Here is a 12614-nt window from a genome sequence, read left to right as displayed (position 1 = left end):
CCAGTTTGTGCTGATTATGGTGCTACTAAACTTAGTCATTAAAATGTTTATTAGCAACTGGAAAAAGCACAAATGTCAGGACATGTCAAAACTTCTCCAGGGCCCAAAACACCCTCAGACCCCAGAGGGTTAATAAAGTCAAACCCCTACTCCTCTTGGGGGGCCAATCAAACACACCTGATTACCCCAACACAACCAGTGAAATTGGGTCCTCCTGGAGCCCCTGTTGCAATTAAAGCCCGACTCGGCTGGACACTGCAGGGTCCTGCAAGGGATCTCACCAACTCTTCCTCCACTCATTTTCACTATATCTCCTTTAAATGCCCACCTGGTGACCCTGTAGAGCTACACAAGCCTAATTTCTGTGGTGCTGTATCCCTCAATCCATACCCCTCCATCCCTGACCCCAGTCAATTTGCCACCTTCCAAGACCTCCTTGACTGCAAGGCTACCTCCCTTCATGGGGCAGCAAATCCTCCATCAGCAGAAATCTACTGTGATGCAGAGACAGCAATCCTAAGACAAGCCCAGATGGATTCATTCAGGGATGATTTGGCCTGCCTTCCAACCCAAAAGCCCCTTCTACCTTCAAGCCGTTTACTCTCCCTTGCCCCTGAGTTAGACCCAGCATCAGGGCTCATTCAGGTAGGCGGAAGATTATGTCAGAGTAGTGATCTACTCCCTGATGCCATTCATCCAGTTGTCCTGGACCCGGCACATCCTAGCAGTTCCGTGCCCATCCTATTATTCCCCGGCAGATCTTCCTCCAGCCTGCCTCCGCCTTTGCAAACCTCCATTCTACTCCACCGGGATGGATTGCTTCGGGCCCTACACAGTAAAGATTGGCAGACGAGCTGAGAAAAGGTGGGGAATCATTTTTAAATGTCTGATTACTAGGTGCGTGCACCTTGATCTACTTGGTAACATGAATACGGATTCCTTCTTGATGGCACTCAGGCATTTCATTGCTCGTAAAGGTAAACCATTTGAGCTGCTCTCTGACAGAGGTACCAACTTCATTGGAGGCAATAAAGAGCTTGTGGAATCCTAGAAATCCTTAACCCCTGACCTTCAGGCAGCTCTGGCCAAGTAGAAGATTTCCTTCCAATTTAATCCTCCACACGCTCCGCACTTTGGTGGAACCTGGGAGTGCGAACTACGCTCCATCAAAATTGCCCTGAAGACCACCCTTTGTGCTCAAACTGTAAGCGAAGAGGTATTACGCACAGTGATGATTGAAATAGAAGGAATTCTAAATTCCAAGCCCTTAGGCTGTGTGTCATCGGACATTGCTGATCCTGACCTCACTTCACCAAAGACAATGTCAAGCATCAGTTAGAATGGTGTAAAACACACCATTACTGGACTCTGGAGCAGTGGAAACCTGTTCTATGGAGTGACAAATCATCTGTTTGGCAGTCTGATGCAGGGGTGAGTCTGGAATTGGCAGATGTCAGAAGAAAGTCTTGACTGCAAACTGTGAAGTGATTAGGGGTTCAAGCGCATAGCACTGAACTTGTAATTGTTAAAATTTCTAAGGATCAGCATTCTCCACCTAAAAGTGATCGGGCAGACAAAACCATGAGTTGTAGAGACTTACAGTAAAACTTGGAGGTATGGAAGTACTCACATTGTCTACAACATCACCAAGGCTCACCCCAATATGCTTGACTGTTGCTCTACAGCAATTGAAAGTACACCTGGTTGGAACCAAACTAGTGTAGAAAGATTCTGGGGAGAGTGAATATTGATAATTAGCCATTTTTACTAAAATGCCTCTAACTCTTTAAAGGAAATAAATATTTTTGCCAAACTTAGAAAACATTTGCAAGAGTAAAAGAAAAAGCCATTTGGCCACTTGGTGATGCTATAATAGGAAACAAAACCCATAAAAACAGCTATAACTACACATCCGCTAGTCCAATTGACTTGAAAATTGGTATGCCGTGTCTTTGTCCAAAGTGCCACAAAGTGGTATCTATGAGGACAGTCACGTGTCTCAAAAAACATTGACACCATCGGCCAGTGAATTTTAAGCACCTATTAGACAAGGTTGACGGAGACCGATCACAAAACTCGGGAGGCATGTTTGACTTATGGGCCTAGAGGTCTGTAAGAATTTTGAAAGAAATCAACAACTAGGTGGTGCTAAGGAGTTTGTATGCCTCTGTGATCACCTGGTGTTTTACACATCCACACAATATTCATATAATTGAATATGAACATATAATTTATGAATGTTGCTCATACTGAGCAACTTTGCCTCAAGAACCACTGCCATCAATAAAATTGTTCATTAAATATTCTTGATTATGCAAAAAAAAAACAAAAAAAAACTTGTAACTAGTCCTAGGTTTTTCGCTCAACCTCAATATAAGCACTGCAACACAATTCTCTGGACTCTCTAGATCAGTGGTTCTCAAACTTTTTACCCCAAGTACCGCCTCAGAAAATATTTGGCTCTCCAAGTACCACCATAATGACCAACTTTAAAATACAGTAGCTTATTAGGCCAAATTATTCAGCTACAGCTATGCACTGTCACGCCATTGGACTGACTGTGTGTTTTTCTCCCCATGTGCTCCCAGTATCTGTCTCTAGTTGATTGTATTATTTGGTTCAGGTGTGTCTTAGTAATTACCCTCGTTAGGGTTTGTACTTAAAGTGTAGTCTGTCCTGTGATCCCCGGCCCGGTATTGTATGTCTGAATGTCTCTCCATGAGGTACTATGTGTGTCTCCTGCCTTCCTGTGTGAACCACTATTTGGAATATTAAAGTGTGTTCACCGAAAACTCCTTCGTCTTCGTTTTCCTTGCTCTGACACAGTAGTATCGTGTCAGAATACCGGACCGACAAAAAGTTTAATTGCGTGTTCCCCTCCGTTTGTATTCCATGTTTTGTACAGTGTTTTTGTTTTTCCCCTATGGATTCCCTCGCCGCCAAATTCCCCACCCTAAGCCGTAAAGACCTTCCCATCTTGGAGTATGCGGTTGAGATCAGCCAGCCAGCCACCCAGACACCACTGGACTGAGCTGGAGGGAGGCAATCATCCGGTGTCTGGAGAGCGTCTACCCCCGATCCAGAACACAGCCCAGCCCACCATAACCCCGCTTCGCGGAGCCAAGGCCCGAGCCCGCCGATGACCGAGAGCTTGAGCCGGAGCTTCAAGAGACGTAAGACCGGGTGCGAGAGCCGGCTACAGTGCTTGCCATGAGGGAGAAGACCGTGGACAGCGAGAGTGCGGAGAGAAGCTCCACCCACTGCACCATGGCTGAGAGTGAGCTTACAAGGGATCTGGGACTGCTGGATTTGGATGAGGATTTCATACACTGGTTTTGAGAGGTAATACCCAGTTCTCCTGTGTCTCCACTGGTTCAGTCCAGCCCTGAATCTCCTGCATCTCCGCTGGTTCCACCCCAGCTCCTGTTCTCCCTCCCAGCCTCCCTCTCCCGCCTCCTCTTATACCAGTCAGTTCCTCAGCCATATCTCTGCTGGTGCCCATCAGTCCCTCAGCTCACCCTCGGTCAGCGCCATCTGGGTGCTCTGATCCGCCTCGGGACTTCCAATCTTCAGCTCCGCCTAGACGTGAGGATCCCCTGTCTCCGCGTCCAGCCGCTGATTCCCGGACTCCGCCTCGGCCCGTCAACCCAGCGGCCCCACCATGGATCCTAGCTCCCTCCTCTCTGCCGTGGCCCATCAATCCACTGGCTCCACCGGGCTCCCTCGTCCCTCCGGCTCCACCTTTGTCTGTCGTCGACCATCCATCGCCTTGGGACTCCACTCCTCCGGCTGCGCCTCATCCCTCCGTCCCTCCGGCTCTGTCAGGCTCCTACTTCCCTTTGGCTCCACCTTGGTCCTCTGTCGCTCCGGCTCCACCGTGGCCTTCCAGACCATGAGTTGTAGAGACTTACAGTAAAACAGATCCCTGCCTCGGCCGCCTGAGCCATCTGCTCTGCCTTGGCCCTCTGGATCCTCTCCGTCGCCCTGGCTCATTGGCTCTCTGCCTCGGGCTCCTGCTCCATCGCTATCGGTCGGCCCCCTGGAGTCGTTAGCCATTCCACCACCATGGCTTCTCCCTCCATCGGCTCCACCATGGATCGCCTTCACTGCAGTGGCCTGGGTCCCACCGGGCTCCATCTGCTCCAAGTCCCTCCGGTCTCCTCCCTGGCTCCTCCCTCCATTTGGTCTGCCCTGGCTCCTCCTGTCTCCTCCGTGGTGCCTCCCTCCATCTGCTCCTCCCTCCATCATCTCCACCCTGGATTCTGTTTGCCGTCCTCCTCCTGGGTGTCCGTTCCCACCCATCCCTCCCTTTTTTGTTCCTGCGGCGCGCCTTCCAGGAGGGGTGCGAACCGTCACGCCCTTGGACTATCTGTGTGTGTTTTTCTCCCCACGTGCTCTGCGTGACCCAGTTTCTGTCTCTAGTTGATTGTGTTATTTGGTTCAGGTGTGTCTTAGTAATTACCCTCATTAGCGTTTGTACTTAAAGTATACTTTATCCTGTGATCCCCTCTCCGGTATTGTATCTCTCTGTGAGGTACTACGTGTGTCTCCTGCCTTCCTGTGTTAACCACTATCTGGAATATTAAAGTGTGTTCACAGAAAACTCCTTTGTCTTTGTTCTCCTTGCTCCGACACAGTAGTATCGTGACATGCACAGTTAAAAAACAAGGCAGTTTTATTCCTGATAAGAATATGTATTATTGTCGGCCCCTTTAAACATTGTAAATATAGTTTGAATATTGAAACTGCACTGTGCTTACATACAGGTAAATAAAAAAACTGAAATGATTAAATTAAAATGTAAAAACTAAATAAATAAAAACTGTACTGTACTTAACCTGTTACAGCTCCAGTGTTCCGCCCGCGGTACACTACATACATTATTTTATTCAGTGATTCCTCAGAGGGAGCCCGCGTACCACCAAATATACCCAAAAGCCTATCAATTCTAAAAGAAATCTCAATTTCATGAAACTGGGTGAACATGCAGCAGATGATTCTAAAGAAGCATTCAAGCTTTTATGGAGATCGACCTATTGCTGCGGCAAAAAACCGTTTAAAAGGTATAAACATGCTGTATTTCTATGGCAATTAAATGGCTGAAAATGGCCTTCTTCCCACGTGATTTATGTACAGCGTCACAAAATTAGGTGAGTGCATGCGTCACATGATTCTACACAAGCATGCAAAGATTTTTGGAAATCCGACTATAGGTGGTGCTATAACAGTAATACATGTTAAAAAATCATCATATTTCTATGGTACCTGGATTTGCCAAAATGCTTTTTGAATAATTGATTTAGGTGGTTATAAGCCTGCTAAATAATACATAATGTCTTTTTTCATATGTGATTAAATGCCCTAAGGTCTTCAACTCGATAATTGAAACAATAATCGCTGCTTGCAGCTATATTTAATATTGTAATGGCATGGGGCTGTCTTTCAAGGGTTGGGTTAGGCCTACTTATTTTCAGTAAAGGGAAACAATGTGGACAATGCTATGTTTCCAACTTTGTGGAAAGAGTTAGGGCAAGGCATTTTTGTATTCCAGCATGACTGTTTCCCAATGTGCAAAGCAAGGTCCATAAAGACAGAGTTGGATGAGTTTGGTGTGGAAGAACTTGACCGGCCCACACAGAACCCTGATATCGCCTTTGGGTAGAACTAGAATTTATGAGATTATGAGCCAGGCCTTCTCATCAGTGCCCTACCTCACAAAGTCCCTTCTGATATAAGGATCACTTAAACAAGTATAAGGACAATACATTTGTCCATATATAGTGTATGTTTCATTTATTATTTTCGTTTTACTTGGGGAAACTCTGCAGCTTTGCCCTCATGTAATAAAATAAGGAAGCCTGGCATTTGAGCAAGCACCTACCAGTTTAGAAAATTAAATTTTTATATGACCCACAGTGTTGTTATCTGGCCAACACCAAACACAAACTATGTTTATTTCTTTTTCTTTTTCTTTTCTTTTTTTTGCTACAGGTGAACCTATATTTAACATATTCTGAGTATTTTGTTTTACCTTGCATAGGTTTGTTCAAGGTTTCAAGTACAAGGGCATATAATGCAAGTGACAGATGGATTTGCATCAACATACCATTTAATTTAATTGGACACTCAGTCTTTGACATGAACAACAACAAAAAAAAAAAAAATATGAGAAACTTTTAACTTTTAAAAGTTGATAAGTGTATGTATTTTACTATCCTAACTATGAACAATATGGCTAGTTGCATTTTATGTTTAACAATTAGCATAGTCTCCCTGTTGTCCATGGCTCATTCAAAACAAATGGGCATAGCTTGGGCATAGCTCGTGTCGTTATGTAAAACATCATCATCTTAATGTGGAGGATGTTTTGCAACTAACAATGTAACAGCATATAACTGCCTTCCCATCAGACATTTTGCTTTTCGCTTTTAATTTGCATAATAAGTTTATTTATATAGCGCCTTTACTGAGCTCAAGGACACTTTACAATAAACATCAGAAATGTGAGGATAACATCAAACAATAAAACAGAAAGTAAAGAGAATATCAGACATCCAGAGAGTAGTATATAGATAAGACAATATAAGACAGAATAAACAGAGGTTAATTTAAGAAAGATAACATTCTGAAAACAAGTGAGTTTTGAGCAGCGATTTGAATTCAGACAGGCTATTGGCAAGACAGAGTGATCTGGGAAGAGAGTTCCATAATTTAGGGGCAACAACACTGAATGATCTGCCCCCCATGGAAGAGAAGCGATACCGAGGGACGGCGAGAAGGCGAGAATCAGAGGACCACATTGAACAGGGTGGAGAATAGGGAAGGAGCAGATTGCGAAGATAGTAAGGAGCCAGACCATACAAAGCTTTAAAAGTAAGCAGGAGAATTTTAAACTTAATATGATAGGCCACTGGTAGCCAATGCACATCAGCTAGAATAGGGGTGATGTGGGCCGAACGCTTAGCACGAGTGAGAATACGAGCAGCTGAGTTTTGAATATACTGTAATTTAGCAATAGAGGTAGCTGATAAGCCAATGAAAAGGGCATTACAGTAATCGAGATGAGATGAAACGAAAGCATGAATGAGAGTTTCTGCATCGTTGGCACTAATGAAAAGATGGAGCAGGACAATTCGACATAAATGAAAGAATGCTGATTTAGAGAGAGTTAATATGAGACTGAAATGAAAGAGGAGTCAAACATAACTGAGATTTCTAACGATACTAGATGGAGCAATTAGAGTGCCAGTTACAGTATATTGCAAGTAAAGTCAGCTGGAACTTTGGTGGTAAGTGATATGGGGTACCAATAACGATGATCTCAGTTTTATCCATATTAAGTTTCAGAAAATTAGAGTTAAGCCATGTTTTTATATCCTGCACGCAAACAGAAATGTTGTCAATTTGGGTGGATAGGGACGGCCTGCATGATGTGTAAATTTGAATGTCATCAGCATAAAAAAGATAGCTAAAGCCATGACGCTGTAGTATCTGACCCAATGGTAACATATAAATAATAAACAACAAAGGCCCAAGAACGGAACCCTGGGGGGCGCCTTGTTTCAGGGGGGCAGTAAGGGATCCCGAGCAGAAATGTAAAACTGTCTTGTCACATAGGTATGAAGAGAGCCAGGAAAGAGCAGTACCAGATATACCCATAGCCGAAAGACGAGAGATAAGCAAATCATGAGAGATGGAATCAAAGGCAGAGCTGAGGTCAAGTAACAGACAGAGAGCCAGTGTCGCAAGAGAGTAATAAATCGTTCACTACCTTTACAAGGGCAGTTTCAGTGTTATGTTGTGGATGGAAGCCAGACTGAAATGGGTCAAAGAAATTATTTGCCACTAGGAAAGACTGAAGCTGGGAAGCTAGAGTATTCTCCAATAATTTAGCAATAAATGGTAAGTTTGAAATGGGACAATAAATGGATAAAACTGTAGGATCGAGATTGGGTTTCTTGAGAACTGGGGTAACTGCAGTGATTTTAAGTGACTGAGGAAAAGAAGCAGTGACAAGAGAAGCTTACAGTTGAGCATTTTTTTACTTTTTCACACTCTCACTCCTTGCTCCGCAAAACCTGTCAATCCCACAATCCCCGCCTGAGCCTGTCACTCACCTCACATAGAAAATTTATCTGAAACACTCACTCAGCTGCATTCACTCCGTTCCAGCTTTAAATGCTGATACTGAAACAGTTTTGTATCATGTCAAGAAATGTGTGGTGTGCCAACCCTCTACGGACACCTTGGCAATTGAATCACCATTGGCTAGTAAATTTTTTAGTTTACTCGCCAGACTGATATACTATATATATATATAGTTCTTAAAAGCTGAAAAAATCCAAAAGAACTCCATTATTTTGACAGGAAAATACAACAAAGAATATCGTTTACATGTAACTTGACGGAGAGTGAAACTCTGAAGCGGGGGAAAATTTGAATGTCATCAGCATAAAAAAGATAGCTAAAGCCATGACGCTGTAGTATCTGACCCAATGGTAACATATAAATAATAAACAACAAAGGCCCAAGAACGGAACCCTGGGGGGCGCCTTGTTTCAGGGGGGCAGTAAGGGATCCCGAGCAGAAATGTAAAACTGTCTTGTCACATAGGTATGAAGAGAGCCAGGAAAGAGCAGTACCAGATATACCCATAGCCGAAAGACGAGAGATAAGCAAATCATGAGAGATGGAATCAAAGGCAGAGCTGAGGTCAAGTAACAGACAGAGAGCCAGTGTCGCAAGAGAGTAATAAATCGTTCACTACCTTTACAAGGGCAGTTTCAGTGTTATGTTGTGGATGGAAGCCAGACTGAAATGGGTCAAAGAAATTATTTGCCACTAGGAAAGACTGAAGCTGGGAAGCTAGAGTATTCTCCAATAATTTAGCAATAAATGGTAAGTTTGAAATGGGACAATAAATGGATAAAACTGTAGGATCGAGATTGGGTTTCTTGAGAACTGGGGTAACTGCAGTGATTTTAAGTGACTGAGGAAAAGAAGCAGTGACAAGAGAAGCTTACAGTTGAGCATTTTTTTACTTTTTCACACTCTCACTCCTTGCTCCGCAAAACCTGTCAATCCCACAATCCCCGCCTGAGCCTGTCACTCACCTCACATAGAAAATTTATCTGAAACACTCACTCAGCTGCATTCACTCCGTTCCAGCTTTAAATGCTGATACTGAAACAGTTTTGTATCATGTCAAGAAATGTGTGGTGTGCCAACCCTCTACGGACACCTTGGCAATTGAATCACCATTGGCTAGTAAATTTTTTAGTTTACTCGCCAGACTGATATACTATATATATATATAGTTCTTAAAAGCTGAAAAAATCCAAAAGAACTCCATTATTTTGACAGGAAAATACAACAAAGAATATCGTTTACATGTAACTTGACGGAGAGTGAAACTCTGAAGCGGGGGAGTGTTCGGCGAGTGAAAATATATCTGTGCTAAACTTATACTTAGTTTAGATAGCACAGCAAGAAGTTATGAAGGCGTTGGTGAAATGTGCCTTGCCCAATCGAAGCTTTCAAAGCATGTTTCATGGTCTGGACGAACCTTTCTGCTAGCCCATTTGTTGCAGGATGGTAGGGCGATGACTTGATATGTTGTACCCCATTTGTAGCCATCTCACGCGATATAAATTGGGGTCCATTGTCTGAGACAAACTGCACGGGTGGTCCAAATCTACAGAAAATTTCTCCCAACTTCTCAATTGTCTTGTCAGCTGAGGTAGATTTCATGATAGCCACTTCAGGCCACTTACTGTGTGCATCAGTGACAACCAACAGCATTTTGTTCTTGACTGGGCCTGCAAAATCAGCATGAATGCGATGCCATGGTTTCTCCGGATATTCCCACGGGTGCAGCGGTGCCAATTGTGGTACATTGCGTATGCTCTGACATGACGTACATGTTCTTGCCTTTTCCTCAATTTGGCCATCCACTCCTGGCCACCAGAAGTAACTCCTGGTGATCTCTTTCATGCGGACCATTCCACAGTGTCCCGCATGTAATTTTTCCAGCACTGATTTACGCAGAGCTGCTGGAATAATCACTCTCTTTCCCCACAACAAACAGCCTGACTGCACCGAAAGTTCATGACGTTGAGACGTGAATGGTTTGAGCTCTCTGTCATCATTCTCACCTTTCCCTGTCATGACAAAATCCATGACCTTGGACAAGACAGGGTCAGTTCGCGTGCCCTTGCACACTTGTGCAGCTGTCACTGGGGCCCTTTCCACTTGACTGAAGTAAAAAATTTCAGCCACTTTTGCCTCTTTCACGGAGTCAGTGAAAGGCAATCTGGACAGTCCGTCCGCATTACCGTGCAATTCTGACTTTCGGTACTTGATGTTGTAGGTGTGAGCAGATAATAACAAAGCCCATCTTTGCATCCTACTAGCAGCAAGAGAGGGAATGCCATGGTACGGGCCAAAAATCGCAGTAAGCGGGCGATGATCGGTCAGCAGCGTGAACTTCCTTCCAAAAATATACTGGTAAAACTTGCGCACTCCAAACACGATGCTTAGTGCTTCACGTTCAATCTGAGCATAGTTTGCTTCGGCTTTGCTCAGACTCCTCGAAGCAAATGCTATCGGCTTCTCTTGACCATTCAGCATGATGTTAGACAGCTCGCACACCATATGGGGAAGCATCGCAGGCCAGCTGAATCGGAAGAGCAGGGTCAAAATGGGTGAGGGCCTTTGATTTTAACAAAGTCTCTTTCGCTCTTTTAAATGTCTCCTGACATTCAGTGGTCCACCTCCAACTATTTTCATGACAACAATTTGTGCAGGGGTTTCAGTAGGGTAGCGATGTTTGGAATGAACCGCCCGTAATAATTAAGCAAGCCGAGGAAAGAATGCAGCTGGCTGACATTTTTGGGCTCTGGAGCATCCACAATGGCTTTAACCTTGGATGGAGGATGTATGTAGACCAGAGGCATCAATGACATGGCCCAGATACTCGACTGCAGACTGGAACAATTCACATTTGTCCTTCCGCACTCTTAATCCGTACTCTTTCAGTCTCTTAAGGATAGCGTCCAGATGCTGCAAGTGTGACTCGTCGTCAGTGCCGGTCACAAGAATGTCATCTAAGTAACACACTACTCCTGGAAGCCCTGCCAGAATCTGGTCCATGGCTCGCTGAAACAGGGATGGAGCCGAAGTAATTACGAATGGTAAACGCTTATACCGAAATAGGCCCTTGTGTGTGTTGATAGTGAGAAAGTCTCTGGACTGTTCCTCAACATGCATTTGCAGATATGCCTGGTTGAGATTTTACTGAATTTTTGCCCTCCAGTCAGTCCCGCAAAGAGGTCATTAATGTGAGGTAAGGGGTATTGTTCTGCAGACAACACTAGATTTACAGTAACTTTAAAGTCCCCACAAATTCTTAAGCCTCCATCTTTCTTTAGAACTGGAACAATAGGTGTTGCCCACTTGCTGACGCTTACTGGTTCGAGCACACTATTCTTCACGAGTTCAGTTAAGCTCGCCTCTAGCTTGGGTTTGAGTGCATGGCATGCATGGCCTTTAAGAATTTTGGCTGGCATTCCGGCTCAACAGTTAATTTCACATTGATTCCTTCCATGCTGCCTAGCTCCTGTTTGAAAACTTCACTGTGTTTCCGAAGGACACCCTCTAAATCCAGTGTTTTTGTTGTCATCATGTGTATGGCCTGCCAGTCCACCTTAAGTTGCTCCAACCAGGAACGTCCCATCAGTGAAGGATAATCACCGAAAACCACATACAATGGCAGCTTTTTTGTTTGTCTGTTTAGTTCGACTGTTACCTGGGTAAGGCCTTTCATTTTGACTGATTTGCCAGTGTAAGTTTTAAGGGTCACATCAGGTGGTTTGAGTGGCAGGTGGCTCAGTATTTCACTATATACCCCATCCGACACCAGCGACACCGCAGCACCAGTGTCGATCTCTATCTTCACTGGCTGTCCTTCCAGCAGCGCGGTGACTTTGTATGCCTTGGTTCCCCCTACGACAGTGAGCACATGCAAAGGAAGTTCATCGTCTGATGTGTCTGTGACCTCCTTGTTTTCTTGGTCAATGGTGAATACATGTTTCTTTTGCTTTCTTCTGAATGTTATTTTCTGCTGCATTTTTCCTTTTTCTACATGCACGCTCTATGTGTCCTTTTTTCTTACAGCTGCGGCACTCCATATCCTTATACCAGCATGTGACAGGTGAGTGCCCAGTCTTACCACACCGGAAACATGGGCCTTTATTTTCAGTCTCTATTTTATACACTTTACTGTTTGAGCTCAGATGCTGAGCTTCCTTAGCAGGCAATTCCATAGACACGCTCAGTTCAATTGCTCTTTGTAGTGTCAGGTTGCTCTCAGTTAACAGTTTTTCTGTATTTGACAATCAATTCAGTCACTTATCTGGACCGTTGTCTTTCCTCCCCTTTTTGTTAAACGTGGATTAGCAGCAGGGTCGCATTTCTTTTCTCTCTAGCGATTTCACCGTCAAGCCGCTTTACTTCCGCATCCTCATAACACACGCGGAGTAACTGAATCCTCGTCGCCACTTTTATTGTATCTTTAGAAAGAATGAACGGCGCACAGCACGTAAGACACTTGCACT

At 44.3% G+C, this 12614-nt stretch overlaps 1 pseudogene; it reads right to left on the bottom strand.

Annotated features, from left to right (window-relative positions):
* Nucleotides 1-3829: 3829 nt before the first annotated feature.
* On the bottom strand, nt 3830-11567 carry LOC107567709 (uncharacterized protein K02A2.6-like; annotated as a pseudogene).
* Between the last annotated feature and the right edge of the window lie 1047 nt (nt 11568-12614).

The sequence above is a fragment of the Sinocyclocheilus grahami genome, unplaced genomic scaffold, assembly GCF_001515645.1.
Source record: "Sinocyclocheilus grahami isolate Dianchi unplaced genomic scaffold, SAMN03320097.WGS_v1.1 scaffold1182.1, whole genome shotgun sequence".
In the NCBI taxonomy this organism is placed as follows: domain Eukaryota; kingdom Metazoa; phylum Chordata; class Actinopteri; order Cypriniformes; family Cyprinidae; genus Sinocyclocheilus; species Sinocyclocheilus grahami.
This window is presented reverse-complemented; position numbering and strand designations above follow the sequence as displayed.